The sequence below is a fragment of the Sarcophilus harrisii genome, chromosome 3 (genome assembly GCF_902635505.1).
Source record: "Sarcophilus harrisii chromosome 3, mSarHar1.11, whole genome shotgun sequence".
Classification (NCBI taxonomy): domain Eukaryota; kingdom Metazoa; phylum Chordata; class Mammalia; order Dasyuromorphia; family Dasyuridae; genus Sarcophilus; species Sarcophilus harrisii.
In genome coordinates, this window is record NC_045428.1 from 193186245 (window position 1) to 193211709 (window position 25465).

A 25465-nucleotide genomic window follows, 5' to 3' on the forward strand; every position below is an offset into this window, starting at 1 on the left:
CATTATTTTTTTTTAAATTGTAACTTTTTATTGACAGAACCCATTTTTTACAACATTATCCCTTGCACTCACTTCTGTACCGACTTTTTCCCTCTCTCTCTCCTCTCCCTCCCCCAGATGGCAAGTAGTCCTATATATGTTAAATATGTCACAGTATAACCTAGATACAATACATGTGTGCAGAACCAAACAGTTCTCTTGTTGCACAGGAAGAATTGGATTCAGAAAGTAAAAATAACCTGGGAAGAAAAACAAAAATACAGCCTACTTTTTTTAAACTTCCTTTAATTTTTCTTGGTATTTTCTTTTTTTGTTCTGTTTTCTTTTGCAACACTGCTAATGCTTCGTATGATTACAAATTGCTTTCCTTTTCTAGGTGGGCAGGAGAAAGAAAGAAGGAAAAATTTGGATCTCAAAAAAAAGTTTTTTTAATGCTTTTTATTTACAAGATATATGCATGGGTAATTTTTCAGCATTGACAATTGCAAAAACCTTTTGTTTCCATTTTTCCCCTCCTTCCACCCCCTCCCCCAGATGGCAGGTTGACCAATACATGTTAAACATGTGAAAGTGTATGTTAAATACAATATATGTATACATGTCCATATAGTTATTTTGCTGTACAAAAAAAATCAGACTTTGAAGAAGTGTACAATTAATCTTTGAAGGAAATCAAAAATGCAGGCAGACAAAAATAGAGGGATTGGGAATTCTATGTAGTGGTTCACATTCATTTCTCAGAGTTCTTTCACTGGTGTAGCTGGTTCAATTCATTACTGCTCTATTGGAACTGATTTGGTTCATCTCATTGTTGAAGAGGGCCACGTTCATCAGAATTGATCATCATATAGTATTGTTGTATAATGATCTCCTGTGGACCTCAAAATTAAAAAAAATAATAAAATTCTTCCTCTTAACAAAAGTAGCTTTTCAAATTTTAAGAATTACCATTTTCAAAACATATGATCTCTATTTTGGGATATGATTCACATGACATGAAATATTATATATGACTTTCTCTGGAAGTGGATAGCTCTTTCTTCATAGGTACAGTATAGTTGATTTGAGTATTTATCAGAATAACTTGGCTGTTCACAATTATTCTTCAAACAATATTGCTGTTACCATACACAGTTCTGCTCACTTCACTTTTCATTATTTCATGCAACTATGAACTAATTCTCAAATAAAATTAGAATTCTGAGATGATAATGAGAATGGAATGTAAAAGCTTGTGCAAAGGCATCAAAGTAGAAGCTAGAATGTAAAGATAGGGAGGAAAGAATCTAGTTTGGAGGCGATATATGTTCAAAAAAGGGAATAATGTGCAATATTTCTGGAAAGTAGGCAATCAAATAAGTATTTATTAAATACCTTGCTATGGCCAGACACTGTGCTAAACTTTAAGGATACAAAGAAAAGCAAAAGACAAGGAGATCACAATAAGGGGTGGGATGGGAAGATGGAAAGAGGAGAAAGGACATGCAAAAAACTATGTACAAGCTATATACAGGATAGATTAAGGATAATCAAAAGAAGGAAGATATGGTATTAGAAGAGATTAGAAAAAGTTTCCAGTCAATGGGATTTTATTCAGGACCTTCAGGAAGCTAGTGTCACTGGGGTTTTGAATACCAAAATGGAGCAATGGATCAATTCAAGATATCAGACTCTTAATTAATTTTCCATTCATCTATGAAAGTGATCTTCCTAAGATACATGTCTTAACATGGCATTCCCCCCTATTTAGTAAACTTCAGTGATCAAAGGGATCAAAGAAAAATTCATTTTGGTATTCTTTATCACCTGGTCCTCTCCTACCTTTCCAGTCTTCTTACATTTAAATACTGTGTACCTCAAACCATGTCCCAAGGATCTTGCAATCCAGTGACACTGGCCTCCTGATGGTGTTGAATAAAATCCCATTGACTGGAAACTTTTTCTAATCTCTAATACCATATCTTCCTTCTTTTGATTACCCTTAATCTATCCTGTATATAGCTAGGTTGTACATAGTTTTTTGCATTTTCTTTCTTCTCTTTCCATCCTCCCACTCCACCCCTTATTATGTCAACTTTAATGTTAAAAGGAGAGAAAAAATAATAATAATTAAACTGATTAAAATAACATAAGACTTGTTTATGGTTATATAACATAAATTTTAAAACATGACCATTATTATTAATTGTTTAGGCACTTTAAATAGAACCAAATTAATAAGGATTTGTCAAAATTGTTGCCAGTTCTCTAAAATAATTCGATCATAATTATTAATTAGCTTCAAAAAAAATATGGGAAGAAATGTCTGGTCCAAGAGGAAATGACAAAACCAAATGAAGAAAAAACAAATGAACCTAGTCATAGACCAGAAAAGTGAGATAAATCATATCTATTTTCAGCCCTTTGTATTATTTATCATGACCTTATCCTCCTAACCAGACAAATTAGTAATCTTGTAACAAATCAGGTAACAGTAGTTATATATGTTGTTAGGGAATTGAATCATGGGGGAATAGAAAAAGTGCTGAAAGACTCCTGTAATACTTGTACCTGTCAAGAGAGAGTTGAAAGTGAAGCTCAAAAAGGGAAAAATATTCTCTCCTTTGGCCTCTTCTCTTGGAATGTAGGACTTAGCAGCCAAGCTTTTCTTCTCTTTCAAAATGCTTCCTTCCTTGGGGATTTAAATACCCAAACCTATTCTATCCTCTGCAATGATTCATGTTCTAAACTACCTTGATAATTTATCACTAGTGTGTGACCAAGTTTCCTCAAACTATGAGAACACTTCTCCATTTCATTCCAATTCCTAAAACTTAATCCAAAGTCTATAATTGAAAGTGATTAATTAAGCAGCTTATCACCTATTTTAAGTGGGAGTGTGACTTGATTACTTTAATCAACCTCATTTCTAAACTTGCATCACTTCTGGTGTGTATGTCAGGATTGGAAAAATGCTATAGCTTACTACTTAGGCCTACCATGTAGTTCTCTATGACATCTGGTCATTCACAATTTCAATTCTTTACAGAGGATATAGCTAGGAGAGTTATAGGGACTTGCAATTTCCTAAATGCAATACAACCCACTATTTTCCTCTTGTTCAATTCAGGGCTCAACTCACTATCTGTCTCAAACATATAAACAAAATTCATATATTAATACAATGGATTACCCTTCTAACAACATTACTCTTTTGGTGTTCTTTGTTAAATAAACTGTTAAATATTGCTTTCAGTCATTATGAATCTCACTGAGAAGCCCCTATTATGCTCAAGAGCTTGGTCCAGTCAGAACAGGAGAATCTAGAGATACTGTTAAAGATAATTTCTGAGAACTTTTATAGAAAATTATAATAATCAAAATCAATATCTTTTCCTTTCTCCTATTTTTTATTTTTCCCACATCAATGAATTTTTCATAATTCAGATAAAAGCTGCTGCAATTCCACATGCCAAGCGATGCATCATCAGTGCTTCTTCTACTGTTATTGGTTTGTATATTTGCTGTAATAAATATAGTGGTCTTGACTACAGATAAACAGTTGTTTCTAAGAGAGACACATTGATAACTGGTCTAGAACCAAAAAGTGATTACCTAATGAGCAATTTAATTTATTAAATTAAGTTTTAAATTTAAGTTTTCAATTAATGGCTAGATGAAACTTTACAGTAGAATGGAAGGGACAGAATAAAAAGAGAATGACCAAAATGTTGCAACAGTTCAGGGAAAAGGTGGCAATCTGAACTACCAAATCCAGAATTGGAAAATTGGAAATTAAATATATTTGGAAATTGAAAAATAAGAATGCAAATGTCATTTCAAAGGAATACTAAATAGGAATTGGTGCCTGAGCAGTCAAAAAGGGTCAAAGACAGAAGTTCCAAATTTAAATGCCTGAAAATGATAATACCACTGACAGAAATATAGAAAATGAGAAGACATGACTTGGAGGAGAATGTCAAAATATATTATAAGACTATTGACCCTGAGGTAATGATGTGTTTGCCAAAGTCAAAATGTTCTTAAGGTGGTTTAAGGAAGACAGCTTGGATGAAAAGACAGGAATGATATTCTACATTTAATAGTTATCTATACATTAAAGCTACAAGACAGGCTCTCCACCACAGAAAAAAGAAGAGCAGAAGGCCAAGGATTGAATCTTTAGAAAAATTCAGTTATAGTAAACAATACATTAGAAAGTCACATTTAAAGAGCTATTTCTCAACTGATTAAATGGTCAAAGATATGAATAGGTAGTTTTCAAACAAAGTAATCAAAGTGAAGGAGGATTCTGGGAAGATGGCAGAATAGGTCAGTATATTTCAAGCTCTCCCAAATTCCCCCACAAACAGAACAAATTTACACTTCAAGGAAAACACAGAGTAAGGAAAAATCAAGAATACTTGGGACAGAACAGGTATGCTCCTGATCTAAAGAAAGATCCCAGGCAAGAAGATTAATCAGCATGAAGCGTAAATACCTCAGGCTAGCTCTTCAGAAACTTAAGTTGGGAACCCTGGAGGCAGTTGGGCTTTGCTGGCCTTAGCAGGAATCACAGAAACTTTCACCTCCTGAACCATGTGGAATTGGGCAGGTCTGAGCCTAAGAAGCTCGAGAAAACCCTGCTTGATTAGGAATGCCAGGCCCAGCTGTGCTACAGAGATGCAGCCCTGGGCAGAAAGAAAGCAGGACACCTGGCTAAGTACAGAAGGAGGGGGGCAAGGCCACTGCTGGCTGCAGTCACTTGCAGGAGAGTGCAGTTTTGGTTTGGGGTTCCAAGTCAGAGAGGGGAGCTGAAGTGAAGCTAGAGACATCCTCCTCCCACCCCACAATTAGAGAGAGGCTTTAGATTAACATTTCTCATTTAAAAAAAAAAAAAAAATGAACTGGCAAAGAAGGAATCCAATCATAGAAACTTACTATGGGAACAGGGAAGAGTGGGGTTCATCTTCAAAAGAGGATACTGCAGTTAAAAAAAAAAAAAAAAAAAAAAAGCTTCTTCTATCCCAAAGAGTAATGTTAAATGGCTTCCTGCCCAGAAAGAATTTATAGAAGAACTCAAGAGAGAATTTAAAAATGAAATGGAAGACATTGAAGGAAAAAAACATCCAAAAAGTCCCAAAAAGATTATGGAGAAAAAATTAACAAGTAGAAAAGGAGATACAGAGTCTCAAAAACCAAAAAAACTGTTTGAAAATTAGAAATGAGCAAGGGGAAGCCAGTGAAGCTATAAGAGACCAAGAAATAACAACAACAACAACAAAATAATAATAATAATAATAATAAAATAATGAAAAAACTGAACAAAATATGAAACATAAGAAAAAAAAAATCAGATCTGGAGAACAGATCAAGAAGAGAAAATGTAAAAATAATTGGACTACCTGAAAACTAACCAAAAAAAGAACTTTGACACAATAATGCAAGAAATAATCCAAGAAAATTGTCCTCAAGTGATAAAGCATAAGGAGAATGTAGAAATATAAAAAATCTCAATCACCACCTCAAAAGAGTCCTTTGTGGAAAACACATTGGAATATTACTGCCAAATTTTGAAACCCGCAAATCAAAAAGAAAATTTTGCAAGAAACAAGGAAAAGACAATGCAGATACACTGGAGCTACAATTAGAATTGTACTAATTAGCAGCAACCACATTAAAAGACCACAGGTCCTGGAATCTTACACCTTGGCAATCAAAAAAACTAGGCCTATGGCCAAAAATATCATATCCAGCAAAATTATCCTTAGTACTGAATAAAAAAAATGGATATTCAATGAATTTGCAGATTTTCAAGATTTTCCATCAACTAAAACCAAACTCAGTAGAAAATTTAATATATAAAAGCCAATATCAAAGCTCAATTTCAAGGAACTTAACATAGACAAATTGTTATATTTTTTACATGGAAATGTATACCATGTATTTAAGAATGACATCAGCAAGAGGGTACTCAAAAGAAAGATTGAGGCAGAGATAAGATAAAAATAGTAATTATGTTATACAAATGAGGTACAGAGGAAGAATAAGACACAGAGATATTAGAAGGGGGAAGAAGGCTTGTAGTTCTGAAAACTTAAATCAGGAATGCGTTAAACTGGCTAATATAGAAAAGGAAAATAACAAATATTGCAAGGGATATGGAAAAACTGGGAATTTTTAGTGGAGTAACGAACTAGTCCAGTTACTTTGGAGAACAATTTGGAAACATTTCATAACCCAAAGGATCATGAAACTACATATATCCTTTGACTAAACAAAACCACTACAAGGTCTGTATACTAAAGAGACCAAAAACAAAAAGCAAAAGGATCTACATATATGAAAATATTTATAGTAGCTCATTTTGTGGTGGCAAAGAAATAGAAATTGAGGATTTGCTCATCAACTGGGAAATGGCTGGTATAGGATTGTGATGGAATACTATTATGCTATAAGAAATAACAAGCAGAATGCTGTCAGAAAAACCTAGAAAAACTTACATGAACTGGTGAAAAATGCAATGAGCAAAATCAGAGAACGTTGTACACAATAACAATATTGTACAATATTCAGCTGTGAATGACTTTCCTATTCTCAGCAATATGATGATCATCCAAAACAATTCTGGTATTTGTTTTTTGGGGTTTTTTTGTTTGTTTGTTTTATTTTGTTTTTTGCTGAGGCAAGGGGTTAAGTGACTTGCCCAGGGTCACACAGCTAGAAAGTATTAAGTGTCTGAGATTATATTTGAACTCGGGTTATCCTGACTTCAGGTCTGGTGCTCTGTTCTATCCACTGTGTCAACTAACTGCCCCTCCAGGACAATTCTGAAAGACTTAAAATGAAACATGCTATCAACCACCAAAGAAAAAAATTGATATAATCCAAATACAGATAAATTGAAATATACTTCTAAAATTTTCTTTATTTTTGCTTGGAAGGGTTTTAGTCCATGTTTTCTTTTATAACATGACTAATATGCTTTATATGACTTAATCAAATTACTTGCCATTTCCAGGAAATAAGAGGGGGAAAAGAGGAAAGAGGAAGGATTTAAAACTCGAATTTTTAAAAAAATAATGTTAAATATTGTTTTCACATGTAATACAATATAAAATAAAAATATGAGAAAAAAATCACATTTAAGTGTTTTAAGTATCTCAAAATTTATTCTTCAGAGACTCTGTAATAACAAAAAAAAACACCCCACATAATATATATACATATATATATATATATATATATAACCTAAGACTTCTTAAAAATAAAAATATTGAATTTTTAAAAAAATTTCAGCTGCTAACTTTAAAAGCACAAACACATGAGACAATATGGATTTTGGTTAACTAGAAATTAATTCTATTTTATGTTGAAATTACTGTACATTCCTCTAAAAATGAATTAGTTTAATCCTAATATTTATCTAAAAAATTCCTTTTGTATTAGATATTTTAAGAATAAATGACATCACCCAGATCACATGATTTTACAATCATATTATACAGCTCTGGAGCTGAAGAAACCTTAGCAGAGGTCATCAAGCCCAAATGTCTTATATTACAGAGGAGGAAAGAAAGAGGTTATAGATGAGTAAAGAGGCTAAATGTTTTGGCCAGAATCACACTGCCTACCAATGCCCAAGATGGGGTCAGGTCTTCCTCCTAACAAATCCAACACTGTCTACAGATGAAGACAATTATTAAATATTAAAATATAAAATAATTTTATTCTTCATATTCTTTGCCATTCTTTTAAAACTGTAGTGATTTCCTACATTCAAAACAAGTAGTTTTGTGGCTATAAACATATATAATATTGAATAGGTATGTGGCACCAAAATCTTTATCAGCTTTACATTTTAAAAATGGAAAAACTCAGTTGAAAAGGTGGTAACAAAATGTCGATTGATGAAAACAGCAAGCAACTGAAACATTCATTCATCAATTCATTCATTTTTTAAAAGAAATTGTATATTGAATTTGACACAAAAATTTGATGTAAAAAAGTGATCCCTAATGAACTCAACCAAAATAAGTTATTAACTTATTGTATTAATTTTCTACTGAAATGAAATACCAAAAACTTTAGTCAGTGAAATATAATAAACAGTGTACAGCTTGCCAACAAATAAAAACAAGGAAATGGCATCATATCCTTTCATTCTTCATCTGCTTTATTTAGTTCTTACCACACAGCAAATAAGGTACTGATCTATACTGGGACTCCGTTAGGAGATACTGAAGCAAAAGTAACTCAGGGAATATAACCAGCACTCTATTTTTCAAATAAATATGATCATTGGTATTTATAAGCTAGTAGCAAAGAATACCTCTACTACAATTCAACTTCTATGTCTTTCTCATGGACATGTTTCAGGATTCCCAAAGGCTCTGCAATTGGTCAGATAAGTTCAAAGCCAGCTAGAAAAACACCACATAGAGCCTTGGTAATGAATTGTGTGTCTATGGCCTGATGATAAACTGTGGAGATTTTCCTGGGGGCAGCCTTAGTCTCAATTGAAATAAATAATTACTCCAAAATCACAGGCAGCTGGTAAAAATTGCAAATGTTTATTTCTCCTTCCAAATTAGCCCAATTAGTTGAGGCCTATCTCTCTGACTGGCTCCAAGAGATCTTGCAGCTTTGTCCTTGGCTTCTGCCTCTGCTTTCTTCAGCCTCCAGCCAGCTCCGACTCGTGGCTTCTCAATCTCCAGTCTGTGGCGAGTAGTCTTTTCTTCCAGTGTTCTGTCTCAGAGCCCTGTTGACATTCCGGAGAAATTCTTCCTAGCTCCAAGAGCTTCCTCCATATATATCATCTCCCAAAGGTTAACTCCTCCTCGAGGCAGGGATTATGGGTTATCTCCCAGAGTGCTCTCTGGTCCTAAGAAGTTCAAGGGAGGTGTGAATTCAGACTAAGCCAGCCCTGAATTCTCATGTGAACTCCATTGAGTACTTAGATACTTATGAGCTCTCTAAAGGTGTGAACACAAGCACTGTTCAATCAGTTCCACTTAGTATCTTGTTTCAAGTTCTGGCCCAAAATAACTCTAAGATTAAATTAACTCCAATGTCTTTAACACTTTGTAAAGAAGTGTCTTAACACTTTAGTAAAGATTCCAACAATAAACCTAGCTAATTTAAGACAAAGGCTCATTACCTAAAGGTTAGCTATTAAGTGATGAATTGCTTTTGGTCAGTGCAATCTATAATATATTAAGTTGGGCTAGAAATCTATAACAGAGACAGCAGTACTAATATTGACAAAATCACAGGTCATTCAAAGCACAAACAATCCTTCTGGTAGCAAAAGGAGAGAAATAAAATATTTTATACAGTGTTCTGACAAACCCCATAAGGGCATATGGCTTGTTCCAACATTATGAGGAAGGAAATTTTATAAAACAGCCAACTTCTAGTCATATCATTAGAAACTGGTTCCAGTGGCATATATCAGTTTCAAGCATTATAATGGCCTGGGTCTGTCATCAACCACTCATCCTTATAGGTTCAAATGATACTTAATAAAAATAAAAGCCTTCCAAAAAAGGCAGAAATGGCCTCATTTTTATATTCCTAGTGCCTGGCCTATGGTAGGCACTAAATAAAATGCCTATTGAATGAATGAACCACATTGTATTTTAGTAGAGGAATGTACTGCCAGAAACTGCATGATGAAGATTAACTGAGTTATCTGTCACATTATACCATCACCCTTCCCTCCTCTTTCTTTCTCTATTTCCCATTCAAGTCCTGAAAGACTCTGAATTAAATCATTCATTATTAACTTCCAACTTTTAGTTCTGATAAAGGCCTCATTTCCAAAATATATACAGAATTAATTCTAATTTATAAAAAAATCAAGCAATGGCTTGATTGATCCAATTGAAAAATGGTCAAAGGATATGAACAGACAATTCTCAGATGAAGAAATTGAAACTATTTCTAGTCATATGAAAAGATGCTCCAAATCATTATTAATCAGAGAAATGCAAATTAAGACAACTCTAAGATACCACTACACATCTGTCAGATTGGCTAAGATGACAGGAAAAAATAATGATGATTGTTGGAGGGGATGCGGGAAAACTGGGACATTGATGCATTGTTGGTGGAGTTGTGAACAAATCCAACCATTCTGGAGAGTAGTTTGGAACTATGATCAAAAAGTTATCAAACTGCATACCCTTTGATCCAGAAGTGTTACTACTGGGCTTATATCCCAAAGAGATTATAAAGAAGGGAAAGGGACCTGTATGTGCACGAATGTTTGTGGCAGTCCTCTTTGTAGTAGCTAGAAACTGGAAACTGAATGGATGCCCATCAGTTGGAGAATGGCTGAATAAATTGTGGTATATGAATATTATGGAATATTATTGTTCTGTAAGAAATGACCAACAGGATGATTTCAGAAAGGCCTGGAGAGACTTACATGAACTGATGCTGAGTGAAATGAGCAGGACCAGATCATTATATACTTCAACAATACTATATGATGACCAATTTTGATGGACCTGGCCATCCTCAGCAAGGAGATCAACCAAATAATTTCCAATGGAGCAGTAATGAACTGAACCAGCTACGCCCAGAGAAAGAACTCTGGGTGATGACTAAAAACCATTACATTGAACTCCCAAATCCCTATATTTATGCCCACCTGCATTTTTGATTTCCTTCACAAGCTAATTGTACAATATTTCAGAGTCTGATTCTTTTTGTACAGCAAAATAACGGTTTGGTCATGTATACTTATTGTGTATCTAATTTATATTTTAATATATTTAACATCTACTGGTCATCCTGCCATCTGGGGAGGGTGGGGGGTAAGAGGTGAAAAATTGGAACAAGAGGTTTGGCAATTGTTAATGCTGTAAAGTTACCCATGCATATAACCTGTAAATAAAAGGCTATTAAAAAAAACAAAACAAAACAAAAAAAACTTCCAACCTTTATTCTCTGCTCTACAGGTCTTAGTTGTCCAAACTAAAATCTAGAGTACTAGGTTACTGATGATGGGTCAAAGGAAGGGAGAAGAGGGAAGCAGGGATGTGTGGAAAAAGGAAGTGAGGGGAAAGTTCCTAGCATATCTAGACCAAACTGGGTTCCCAGATCCATGTCTTCAATAAAATTAAAAGGGAAAGGAAGCTGGGAAAACAAATGATCAGGAATTTATCTATCTTTCCAAAAGTCCTATCTATAATCTATCTTTCCAAGTAACCTTCAGGACATAAAATATGATCCAGACCCTGAGCAGAACTACCAGAACATTTTCAAACTAAAGTAAAATCTTTATTGGATCTTACCTAGAGAATGATTACTAAGCCTATTGAGAATATACTATCAGAGAACTAATACTGAATTCATAGAATCTTTACCTTTCATTTGTTACATAAAACTTTCCAAACTCTTTATGTCTCAATGATAGCTCATCATTATCCTCAAATCTTTGTCCTTGAAAAAATCCATATTACTTAGCCCAGATCCTATTACTTAGCTCCAGAAGTTCAGGTCATATTAGAAAATCCTGAATTACTATATTTCAGCAAACATTGAAGTGTTTCAATTAGGATAATGGAAAAGATTAACTCAAACCACTTTGCTATATCTAAGTCAATTTACTGAAGTAAAAGTATCAAGAAAATTCCATATTAACTAGGGTCCTAAATTGAGAAATCAAAAAATCTGAAAGAAAAAATGCAATGCTATTAATATGCAAGTTGAGAAAGCAAAGTAGAAATTCTGATAATTAAAAGTATGATATACATTCTATAGTAACAAAATCTGATTTAAAAATTAATCAAGAAACATCAGGAACCAAATACATTGTTTGTATGTTTGTCTGTTCTGTGTTTGTAATGTTTGCATGTTATATGTTTGTAACACATATGTAATAAATAACAACTAAGATCCTCTAGAGGAAATTGAAGTCCAGAAAGAGGAAGTAATCTGTTATTAAACACTTTTTCCCTACAGAAAGTGAGTTTTGGTTATAGAAAAAGAATTATAGTCAGTGATTAGGAAGAAAGGGAACATATCTCTAAAAAAACAAGTTACCACAAACTGGACAACAGTAAAACTGGGATTACAGAATGATTAAGTAAAGTGGAGCCAAAGAGTACACATGGATTGAATCCCAAACAGCTGCTCCAAACATTCTAGGAGACAAGATACCATTCTCTTTGAGAACCATAATACACTTAAATGTCACAGCTTTTTCTTCTAGCCTAGAAATATAGTAGCTGTTTTAGGTCTAGAGAATCATAGTTAAATATTGGGTTAGAAAACTTAGGCATAACCTAATTCCTTCTTTATACATCTCTCATAACTATGCAGATTCCATTTTCACTTGTAAATAAGCTATAGCAAATCCATTAGGGGTATGGCATAGCAGACAAGGAAGAGGAGAAGCAGGTTACAATGACAGCAAGCAGAACAGAGGGAAGATGAATTAAGGATCAAGTAAATATGGGTCTCTGAATTCAAAGAATCAAGGCGAAAACATCAATTTACATAGGCTATTAAGATCTGCAAAGCATTTTTCATAATTCTCATTTGGTCATTAAAACAAACTCAAGAGGCAAGTACTATAATTATTAATATTTCCATTTCATGGATCAGGAAGCTAAGGCTGTCAGAGGACAAAAAAGACTGGAATTTAAGAACAACTGAAAGGCATTCATCAAGCTATATCACTGACACAGTACATTTGCACCTAGTAGAGATAATAGGATAAAAACTTTCATTTCAAGGCCTGGAGAGACTTACACGAACTGATGCTGAGTGAAATGAGCAGGACCAGGAGATCATTATATACTTCAACAACAATACTAGATGATGACCAGTTCTGATGGATCAGGCCATCCTCAGCAACGAGATCAACCAAATCATTTCTAATGGAGCAGTAATGAACTGAACTAGCTATACCAAGAAAAAGAACTCTGGGAGATGACTAAAAACCATTACATTGAATTCCCAATCCCTATATTTATGCACACCTGCATCTTTGATTTCCTTCACAAGCTAATTGTACAATAATTCAGAGTCTGATTCTTTTTGTACAGCAAAATAATGTTTTGGTCATGTATACTTATTGTGTATCTAAGTTATATTTTAATATATTTAACATCTACTGGTCATCCTGCCATTTAGGGGAGGGGGTGGGGGGGGTAAGAGGTGAAAAATTGGAACAAGAGGTTTGGCAATTGTTAATGCTGTAAAGTTACCCATATATATATCCTGTAAATAAAAGGCTATTAAATTAAAAAAAAAAAAAAAAACTTTCATTTCAATGTAAAATTATATTATCTGCTGGTAATTATTTGCATTTACAAATTTAGAGAGATAGAAGTTATTGAATATTACAGTAATATTTTTTTTAATTTTAAATCTTTGCATCATTTGACACAACCGGTACACCTGGTTCTTCAATGTTGAGTGATTTGCCTCAGATCACACTGATAAAATAAATGTCAAGGGCAAGAGTTAGACCCAATTCTTGCTAAGTGAGGAGTTCTTAACTAGGGTCCACAGAACCCACAAGGGATCCAAGGATAAATTTCGGGGAGGTCCACGAACTTGAATGAGAAAAAAAAAATTACATCTTTATTTTCACTAACCTCTAAATGAAATTTATCATTTCCTTCCATTATGAATAGAGGCAACAAACATTCTAAGAAAAGATCCTCAGGCTGCACCAGACTGACAAAAGAAATTATGACACAATAAAGGTAAAGAAGCTAGGATCTAAGCCTAGTGCTCCATCCATTCTGCCCTAAAGACCCAAAAAGGTCAGAAGGCTGATTGCCTTGGGTAAGGATTTGATCTAAGAATGAGTTAAATTTCTGGGGAGCTGACCAAGATTAGTAAACCCTAATGTGCTGTATCCACCACAGAATATGTTGACAAAATATATAAAACTCAAAATTCAATAATATAGTAAATGGAAAGAACATAATCTCAAACCTTTTAAGTTGGATTTTATAAAACATTTTTGCACTTAGATCTGAAAATGAGCATAATGAAACATTCTAGAAATTCAGTCAATAAGCATTTCTTATATACTTATTATGTATAATATATTTATATGGGGAATATAAAACATATATATTTATATGGGAATAAAAAACAAAAAGACAGTTCCTACCTTCAACAAATTTACAATCTAATGGGAGAAGATAACATGAAAAAGTAAGCTAAAAAGGGAAGAGGCAGAAGAGCCAAGGGAGAAGCAAGCTACTCAGGGATCTGATGGAAAAGTCCAAAGATTCTCAAAAGCAGTTTGTAAATGGGGAGAAGACTATGCTGAATCCTCTCCTTAAATAAAGATCCCTTCCTATCTAATTAGAGGAAACAATCAGAGGGATAGAGGTTTCTGATGAGATATTGATGTAAACTGTGTCCTCTTGATCTTTTGGGGGGGATGGACCTGGGTTAGAGAAACCCTAAAATCTCAACTCCTCCTAGACTCTAAAAGGGGCCCCACCCTCCTGTTATAGGGGAAACTCCCATGGGGATCTCCACCTACAAGTTCAACTGGACATCATGGCGTGAGGCATAATCACCACCCTTTATGGAATTGAAAATTAGTCCCTCAAATTCATCTGGAGATTGCTCCCTAACTGAAGGTTGTGGGCCAAAAAACCCCACTATTATCTAAGGCTGAACCCCAAACCTTTGCTAATTCCTTTCCATATTTGGTCCACTGAAGATGTTATTTCTCAGTGTAAACCCATTTTTGCTAAAACCTAGTTTTGCTAAATTCCTTTGGATCTAGACCTCTGGAAAGTTGTTTCTCAGTGTAATAAACCCGTTTTTTGCCACAAACCTACATTCCAGCAGCAACCTGGGGATCTCTCACCCTCATTTCTTACACCTCAACAATGAGTACCAAAATCAATTCAATTTCTAATTCTTGTTAGAAGAATAAGCCAGTTTATAAAGACCTAAGAGCCACAATCACTCATTCTATATCCCTGAACTCTTTTCAGAGTTCCTTAGGAAATAGCAAGAACCTGTGTTGGTACCTGTTCCTTTATAAATCTGCTATTTGGGGAGGCATCAATAACATATTTAAATAAATCAGACTTATTTGCGTAAACTCTGTAAAAAACTGTCCCCTTCTGATCTGTAAAATTAACATTCTGAAACTGTACCCTTTGATCTGTAAAGAAGGGAGATTTGAGTCTCAGGCCCTCCTGGGAAGCATATCACTCCAGACAAGTTAAGTGGCATCATCTGACTGGGCCTTTTCTAAGGCAAATCACACACACACACACTCCACCTCCCCACGCCCTGCAGTGGTAGCTGGATACTCATTCAGGAAGTCTTAAAAGTGACTTCCATTCAATTGGAGATCTGGGCCTGGGGATATTGGCTTTCTTTTCAACCTAAAACCCCAGGCTTGGATTTTCCTATTAAAGGATATTTCTAAACTCCTGATCCTTGCAGAAGTCTGGAGGTAAGGCATAGCTGCCGGCCAGTATGCCCATCACAAGGGGATTCCTACAACTGACTGCCACTAGAACCTTATTGTCGTCCAACTTGGTACTGAGTTTTATTTTTTAAATAAGTCAATGGTATGACCTCATACAATTTATTTCCTATCTGTTAATAGATTCAATTTCTTTTCTTATGTGCTATTACTATAATTTGGAAATGAAGAGAAAAATCAACTATAGCATAAACTTAGTCAAAACTCTAGGATATTAAGAATACTCAATTGTAACTATTTCTAGTCATATGAAAAGATGCTCCAAGTCATTATTAATCGGAGAAATGCAAATTAAGACAACTCTAAGATACCACTACACATCTGTCAGATTGGCTAAGATGACAGGAAAAAATAATGATGATTGTTGGAGGGGATGCGGGAAAACTGGGACATTGATGCATTATTGGTGGAGTTGTGAACAAATCCAACCATTCTGGAGAGTAGTTTGGAACTATGCTCAAAAAGTTATCAAACTGTGCATACCCTTTGATCCAGCAGTGTTACTACTGGGTTTATATCCCAAAGAGATTATAAAGAAGGGAAAGGGACCTGTATGTGCACGAATGTTTATGGCAGCCCTCTTTGTAGTGGCTAGAAACTGGAAACTGAATGGATGCCCATCAGTTGGAGAATGGCTGAATAAATTGTGGTATATGAATATTATGGAATATTATTGTTCTGTAAGAAATGACCAACAGGATGATTTCAGAAAGGCCTGGAGAGACTTACATGAACTGACGCTGAGTGAAATGAACAGGACCAGGAGATCATTATATACTTCAACAACAATACTATATGATGACCAGTTCTGATGGACCTGGCCATCCTCAGCAACGAGATCAACCAAATCATTTCTAATGGAGTAGTAATGAACTGAACCAGCTACGCCCAGAGAAAGAACTCTGGGTGATGACTAAAAACCATTACATTGAATTCCCAATCCCTATATTTATGCCCACCTGCATTTTTGATTTCCTTCACAAGCTAATTGTACAATATTTCAGAGTCTGATTCTTATTGTACAGCAAAATAATGGTTTGGTCATGTATATTTATTGTGTATCTAATTTATATTTTAATATAAATCTACTAGTCATCCTGCCATCTGGGGGAGGGGGTGGGGGGTAAGAGGTGAAAAATTGGAACAAAGGTTTGGCAATTGTTAATGCTGTAAAGTTACCCATGCATATAACCTGTAAATAAAAGGCTATTAAATAAAAAATTAAATTAAATTAAAATTTAAAAAAAAAGAATACTCAATTGTAATATTCTCTTTTAAAAGTAATGCTCTCTGTTCTTGGGGTCTCTGGAGGCAGCCTTCCTTTCAGTTCAGTAATCACCACACAAGTAGCCAGGGGTTAAAGTCCAAATCCTTTATTATCTCTTTCAAAGTCTTGTCTCCTTTCCTAGGACCTGGTTTGCTTTGTTAGAGTCCAGATCCTTTATTATCTCCTTTCTGGGGCTAGGCAGCTTTCTGAAGAGCCTTCCGGAGTCTTTGTTTCAGTGGAAGAGTGAAGGAGAGCCTGCTACCAAGGTGGTGTGAGATGGGATGAATCTGTCTTGAGTCCAAAGGCTTGTGCTCCAGCCTTCAGTCTCCAGCCTTCTGTCCGCTTGTCTCTGAGTCTCTGAATCTCCCAAGCTGCGGCTTCTAGCTTATATGCTACACACCAAGTACAAACCAATCATTTTATCACTAGGAAACCATTATTTGTTGTAGGATTAAATCAATGCTAAACTAGATTTAGCCATTGTCTCCTCAATTCCACTTTGTAATTCCATTTAGTACCTTTTCCAAGTTCTGGTCCATAACATCCCCTTGTTGGATTAAATCAATCATACTGAACCATGCTAAATTAGATAATTATTGTCTCTTATCAATTCCACTGACTTAGTATCTTGTAAGAATCTTTTATTTCAAGTTCAGAGTTCTGGCCCATAACACTCAATTACAAATATTATTTCGGTAAATCAGTAACATGTTTACTAGATTATTGCACCACAGTTAACAGAAAACACTGTTCACTGATTTTTAAAAAAATCTTAAACAATGCTACTCTATTAAAGGTTAAAAACCTGCTAAAAAATAGAGATTTACTGAAAATACTAACCAATGCTACTGTATTAAAGATTAAAAATCTACTAAAAAATAGAGGTATACTTTATCTAATATAAATCTGATGAGAATTTCTTCCTCCAAAAAGAGAGGAAGTTTTTTCCACCAAACTAACTGAAACAGTTTCAATTGTCATTGGAAACCAAAAGGTAGGTATGTATTCAACATTATCCAGAAAGATCTGAAAAAACTTGACTTAATCTTCAAAATTTATGTCAAACATGAACTTTTTATGCAAGAATTCTTGCAGGGGATTCTGCTGAGAGGGAGTACTAAGGCCACAGGAGAAAACTGTCAACAATGGATCCCCACCAGACATCTCAAAATTGTACATAGTACTGAAGAGGAAAAGAAGGAAGAAGTGGTGACCATCCACCAGGAGATGTGCCCCCAAGACCACTAGATAGATGTTTTGTGTATATACAGATCTGTGTTACACACAATCAGGACTGGCAACAGAGGCCAAAAAGTGGGCTGGACCCTCCTGACCTAGGATTGTCTCATGGGGGGTAGGGTATCATGTGACACATGCTGGGCATGCAGGGGACGCCCTGTCATAGCAACACTCTTGTCCGTACAGGAGGGTTGCAGTGGTGTGTCTACATACTGGATCATCAGGTTGACCCCTTAGAAAGCACAAGCCTCCATGGGACACATTTTTGTCATTCAAGAATAAGGCTGGCAGTTTAGCACATGGAAAAACATCTTGGGACCTGGTTTTTGGACAAATGGCAGAAGACTTGAATACCAGTTCTATACTAAAGCTTGTCTGGGAGGTAAATATGCATTTATGTCGGGAGACTATGTAACTTTTACCAAAGGAAATATTAGATTTTTACAATGTTACTTGTTGGAATTATACTGAAATTGAAAATCAGACTGTATTTGCGATTACTAGAGCTTCCTATCAAAACTGAGAAACAGACCTTAATCCCATTAGAAAAAAGAGAAGTATTGTTGTGCCACAGTTCTCTTTTAATGTCCTGACCCAATTTCCCTAATTGTCCTATGTAGTTACTGTGCCTCAGGTTATAACCATTCCCTCTTAATGGCTGATAGGATAAAGGTCTTATATCTTAGACTTCAGGCTATACTTATTCCCTGTTAATGTTTATCCATTTTAGAGATCATTAGAATATCAGAAGCCTCTCCAGTATCTCCCATTATGTCATCCTAGGTGCCTCCCCCTATTAGGTCATCCCCATCTCAGGTATCTCCCCCATTAATGTCATTGTTCTTGTTATCCTATAAAATTATCTTGTATCTGACATTCACTGCTGGATTCTTTAAGACTATAGTCTCATTCAGCCCTGGGACCAAACATGGATCCATTTGGTCCCAGTACATCTCTCCATTTAATAAACTATTAAATTGTTCTCTAATCTCTATCTTGCTCAGTTTCTCCGGCATTACAGTATCATTGGAAATAGGAGCAGAAGTAGAGTTACTGAAAATCCAGGTTCAATTACAATTTTAGATTCAGATAAAACTGCTGAAAAAAAAAATCATACATTGGTTTGATAATACCTTTTCATGGTGGTTAAAACTAGAATTATGGATTGCCCTGTGTGTTATGTTGTTACTACTTTGTTGTTGCCCTGTAATATTAGGATGATTTTATAGATCTTTCTCCACCATCCTTTTAGAGGTTGCAGCTCAAGAAAGGACTTTTTAATCTAAAAAATAAAAAAGGGGAATTACAAGAATATGGGATTCTGCTGAAAAGGAGTGACAAGTCCATCTCGACCCTTGATGCACAATAAATTTTCTGCCATGTTGCAGAAATGCCCTTGTTGAATAAGGAGCACTGATTTATCATCGTGGGAATGAGTGTAAGCTGAGGGTCAAAGTCAGTGGCTACATGAACAGGGATTCCTGAACAGGGCCTCTCGCCTGTGAGCAAATGCTGAATTGCTAGATTGGCTCTCCTCCCATTGGTAGATACCATGCACGTGCAATGCCCACAAGCTGCTTCTCTGTATGGTGATTGGGGATTGCCTACTGTCCACATGCTGACCATGCTACAAAAATGAATATCAATAAGGTTATACGGCATAATAAACTGGAGCTCTTTTCACACCCTATGAATCTCCCACCTCATTCATCTTGACTCTGAAATCAAAGGGCTTATATACCATGAGCTTTTAAAAGCAGCAGCAACACATATATTTGCATAACCAACTGACAGGCATAGATATGTTTAAATCTTGTCATCTTGTGATCTCTCCATGTAGATATCTAAATTTTTTAAGTTCCTTGAACAATTTTTAATAACACTGAATGTTAAGGACCATGCCTAAGTGCACTGTAAGGGGCAGGTTAATTCTCCAAGTACCTCCACAGCTGTGAACATCTGAAGGCGTTGCAAAGCAGCCTTTACTGACACAGGTGTTGTTTGTGGACTGGGAAAATAAATTGGAGACAGAGGGAAAAAGAGGGAGGTGAGAGAACACTTTGAATCACCATCATCCTCTCACAAGAAGAAAAGAAAAGGTCTACCAGAGGTAAAGCAAAATTACATATTGTGTTCCCAACAATTGAAGAAAAAAAGTTAGCTTTTGCTAAAAGGCAGAAGGAAGGAATAGACAAAGCAGATCCTGAAGTCAGCAAGGTTTCAGTTCAAATCCTGCCCCAGGCAACTCTAAATGCCAAAAGCACAAGACAGATTCTACACCGGGAAGGAGCTCTTTGCACAGATGAAATTACAAACCCAGTTTAAAAAAAAAAGTTATGGCTCTTCATTTAATATGGTAATACTGTATTTGGTCCCTTATCATAGTCTTTAGTTGTTATCGGAGCTGTCCAATGTAGGAGGATAAGGGGAACATCTGTATTATAAAATGCAAATTATTAACTCAAATTTCCATATTTACATGAAGCTACTTAATCACATGATTCTCCCTATCCTTCAGGGCCCCCTCTCCTATACCAAAGAGAGCTAATGAGAAACAGGATGATTTGGAATGCTAGATTAGGTCCAGGAACCTTGGGATTAAATCCTGCCTCTGATATTTAACAGTTATGACTCCAAGGATAAACTGAAATCTCTTGACCTCAAATTCATCATATGCAAAAAAGGAAAAACCACCTATAGTACCTACTTTACAGGTTTATTGTGGCGCTCAAATGAAATAATGTATATAAAGGTTTTTTCCCATTAGTCAAGTAATTAAAAGCTACTTGCCAAATTCTGAGGAAATATATTCAAAAATGAAAAATTCTCTGCCTCTCTAGGAGCTAACATTCTAATGTAGTCAAGACAATCTGTTCAGAAATAAGGTGGGTTTGTGTGTGTGTGTGTGTGTGTGTGTGTGTGTGTGTTTTAATGCATACATGGCCATTTTCAATGAATGAGAATGTGCTGCATTCATCTGGTAGGAAAAAAAAATATTGACCAAGTCTTCAAGGAAACCAAGAATTCCAAGAGGCAGGGTTGAAAAAGGTTTAGTTCATTATAGGAAGAGAAGTCCGTCAGTACAAAGTTCATGGGAGTTGGAGCTGAGAATGGAGCAGGAGTCTCTCCAGTAGGGAGACCTGGGTGCATATGATGAGGTTTGGCACAGGGCCTTTGCAAATGAATTTATGAACCTGAAAAGTTAAAACTGGCAAAGGAAGTTTATTATTAGAACTGAGAAGTCAGCTTTTGCTAGGAAGACTGACTTATTTTGTGGCAGGTCCTGACAGAAGTAAACATCTAGCAGAGAAATCCTGACAGAGGTAAAGAGGGGGTAGGGTCCTGTTAGAGAAATAGGTGAGAGAGAGAAAGAGGGAATAACGCTGAAAAGAGAATGTCTTTTCAGCGGGCAGAGGGTTGAAGTTTTGCCAAAGGGGTAGAGAGATTCCTTGGTATGATTAGAACCTTTGCAAGGAATGAGCCCCAAGTTATCTATTTTTATAATTGAAACTTTGGCTGGAGGCTGAGGGGGAGGCAATTTGAGACAGAGATTTTCAGAAATGAATAGATATGAGTGTCCCTGGAGTAATCTCCAACTCAATAGAGTTGTACAGAAAACTCACTCTCCACTCAGGCTAAGTAGGAGTGGTCTTGCTCAGATAACAGAATGAAACCACTTTATCTTGATTCCCTGGGGTGGGTCTCTCAGGGGAGAGCTTCTCTGAGGGAGTTTCCCAAGCTTTCCCCACATAGTCCGAGAGAGTGAGAGTTTCGGGGCTCCCTTCGTCAGATGGATCACAAAGTATGAAGAGAATAGAAAAATAAAAAAAGGCTGGAAAGATTAAAAAAAAGGGGGGAGAGGAGGAGTTTATATTTGATTCTCAATGTGATAAGGGTGAACTCTGAAACTGTGACCCCTTTAATCTATTAAATAATCACTCTGGAACATGAAATAATCATTGTAAAAAGAAGGGAGATTTGGAGTCTCAAGCCCTTCTGGGAAAGCATATCTCCCCAGACAAGTTAAGTGGTGTCATTCAATTGAAAATGTTGGGTAAATCATACCCCACCATTGATCTTTTTGGGGTAGCTGGATCTTCAGGAATATCATTCAACTGGAGATCTCAGGCAAATCACCTCCCACTGATCTTTTGGGGTTGCCAACCCTTTTTAGTAAATTCCAAATTCTTTCAAGCCTTCAAAGTGATTTTCATTTACTTGGGAGATCTGGGTCTGATAATGAGTGGCTGGAAATTCCAAGTATCTAGGCCTGGGGCTTTCTTTTCAACTTGAAACCTGAGCCTCAGACTTCTATAAAGGATGATTCTGAACTCATATTTTGCTGTAGTCTGAAGTAGTATGCTTTGCCTCTTGGCACAAACTTCCTATCAGGACTCCTGCCTGCTGTGAAGAGACCTTTTTTTCTCAGTTCTAACTTGCATTTCTCTGCCAGGATTTCTCTACTAGGACTTCTATTTCTCTACCAGAACTTTGCCAATGAATTGGCCGAGTTTCTGCCTTCCTAGCAAAGCTAACTTCTCAGTGCCAATAAAACTTCCTTTTTTTGCCACTAATATTTTGGGTTCATGAATTCTTTCACATAAGATCTGCGCCTCTAACCAAAAGGGGATTCCCACAACTCTCTGCACTGCCACCAGAACAGCATCAAATGCAACAGGGGAGGGGGATACTAGAGTTTTCTTAAGTTAGGAGAGAGAGAAGTAAGACTATCGGACCACTTTAGAAAAATCATTTTGGCAGCTCTGTGGAGGATAGACTGAAGTTTAAAGGAGAGGTTTAAGGAAAGACGCTACAGTTGTCAGTCTGGAAGATGAGAGGGGCCTGAACTCTGGTAGTAGCTCTGAAAAGGGAAGACGTAATATATGGAAGATGTTGTAACAGAGAAATGACAAGATTTGGCAAACTGGATATGTGAAGTAAATTAAGAAGTCAAGGATGAAACTAAGCTTACATCTACTGGTGACTAGTGTTCTTGATAGTTACAGGGAAGTAAAAAAGAGGGATGGACTTGGGAAGAAAGAAAATGAGTTCCCATTTCAAACAAATTGAGTTTGAAGACCAACAAAATGGAGTTGTTGATAGAAAGTAGTCTTTTCATCATTATCATCTACAAGTAGAAATTTCCAATACCAATATTATACGTTTTTAATTCTCTAAAAATGAAAAAAAAATCTTATTTCCTGTAATTTACATTTTTGCCCACGATAACATGAACTGTAAGCATAAAAGTGCTGTTTAATGCCTCTCGTTACAAAAGTGAATTCCAGTTCATTTAAATGTGCAAAAATGAAATTGCTTATAAAAAGTTGGTAGCTAATTTCTTCATATTAAAAATTATTTTCATTATTAGCTAATAATTTTTATTCTAAATCATGCCTAAAGATTCTCACTATTGTCCAAAAAAAAAAAAAACTCAGAAATTTTTGCTTTTAATTTTCTGATTTTTTTACCCAATTTCTCACAATGTGCTTTTCTAATTTCACGCTCTACCCACCACCCCAAAAACCTTCATTTTGAAATGGAAATTAAAAACTGAAGTGCAAAAACTAAGAACAGTATAAAATAAGAATAAGAAGTCAGTTTAAAAGTTCCTTGGAAATATTCAAAATGACAATTTTAGAGTCTCAGAAAAGATTTGAATGTTTAATTCAAGGAACCCCAAAGAACTAAGGTTATTGTAGGAAAAGGAATAGGAAAATAATAAGTTTTAGCTTCCTCCCCCCAAATCAAAGCAACAACAACAAAAAAATAATAATAAATTCTGTGCTGTCTCAGTAGCCTAACCCTCACTGACGAAATCATGGATTTGGAGTTATTGAAGTAATTTAACAGCTAATGAACAAATCACTGTAATAAAAGAAGAAACAAAACTATTTTATAGTGAGCTGGTAGCAAACTAAAAGTTAATACTAAAATTAACAATTCTTTGGAAGACATCCACAATTTCATTTTCTTGCAGATTTAAAGTAATAAATAATATATTTCCACCCATCCACCCATCATATACTTTAAAAACTTGGCCATATTTGATTATTTCAACACATAAGATTCTCATGACATTTTAATGCCAGAAAATATTATTTTCAAAGTTATTTAGTATCCGAATTCTAACTGGACATGGAAAGATACAGATGAAATTAACTTAGTTTGGTTTTAAAGTAAATCATAAAACAAAGATTATGTGACCTCTCCAAAAGAGCACTCATTATGTATAAGCATTAAGCTTCAATATTATCTATAAGTCGTCAATTTCTCTCATTTGCTATTCCTATTAGTTTCTCTTTTTTTATGTTTATGAAAAATCAGGGTTTTTTTAATTATAATAACTTTTTATTGACAGAACCCATGCCAGGATAATTTTTTACAACATTATCCCTTGCACTCACTTCTGTTCCGATTTTTCCTTCTCTCCCGCCACACCCTCCCCTAGATGGCAAGCAGTCCTATATATGTTAAATATGTCGCCTAACTATTAGTTTCAACATTTTTTCATTGCCCTCCCCTGTTGGTGTTTTTCTCTTCTTTAAAATAATAATAATAGTTCTCTCTGGGAGAAAGCAGGTTTCTCGGGGAGGTTTTCTGGAGGCAGCCTTAGTTTCAGTTACAAGTAAATAATTACTCCAAAATCACAGCCAGCTGATAAAAGTTCAGATCTTTTATTGTGTCCTTCAATATAGCCCGGTTAACTCAGGCCTAGCTCTCTGCTTGGTTCCAACAGCTCTTGTAGCTTTGTCCTTGGCGTCTGGCTCTGCTTTCTTCAGCCTCCAGCCAGCACCAAGGTGGAAGATGCAATGAATTTCTCTTGCCTCGAAGATAGGGCTTGTGGGCTTCCTCCCAGAGTCCCTCTGACCCCAGTCAATGTTCCCGGAGAAATTCTTCTAAGCTCTAAGAGCTTCCTCCATATATATGATCTCCCAAAGGTTAACTCCTCCTTTTGGAGGCAGGGATTATAGGTTATCTCCCAGACACAAGCATTATTGTCTATCAGTATTAGCAGCCCATCACCCTGCAAGGATTCACTCTGAGGTGTGAACCAACAAACACTGTATCAATTCTATTGAGTTAACACCAGGACCCTGACATCACCCTTGAGTTTTCACCTTGTTTCAAGTTGAGTTGACACTAGGATTCCAACACTCCCCCAATGCCCATCTTTGCATTAGAATCATCAAAAAGTAAAGCCTATCAACATATGTAATTCAGAGTCACATGTGTTCTTCAGAGAATTCCTATTCCTCTTCATCCTCTAAAACAGATGTTAGTGCACTCACTACAATTTTATGGTGATTTCCTCCCCCCCAAAAAAATTATTATGATCTCTTCAATATAAGAAAACCAAGTAGCCTATAATCATAGGAAAATTCACAGAAAATCCAACTCCAAGTCATTTATTTGCCTCTGCAAGAGGAGACCATAAGCTATCCTACCATTAACTGACATTCTTCCCTCCAGATCCTCACCATCCCTTA

At 35.7% G+C, this 25465-nt stretch overlaps 1 protein-coding gene across 4 annotated transcripts in view; it reads right to left on the bottom strand.

Annotated features, from left to right (window-relative positions):
* Positions 1-25465, bottom strand: part of CDKL5 (cyclin dependent kinase like 5) — a 261926-nt gene that overhangs the window by 211253 nt on the left and 25208 nt on the right. The window lies entirely within an intron of this gene.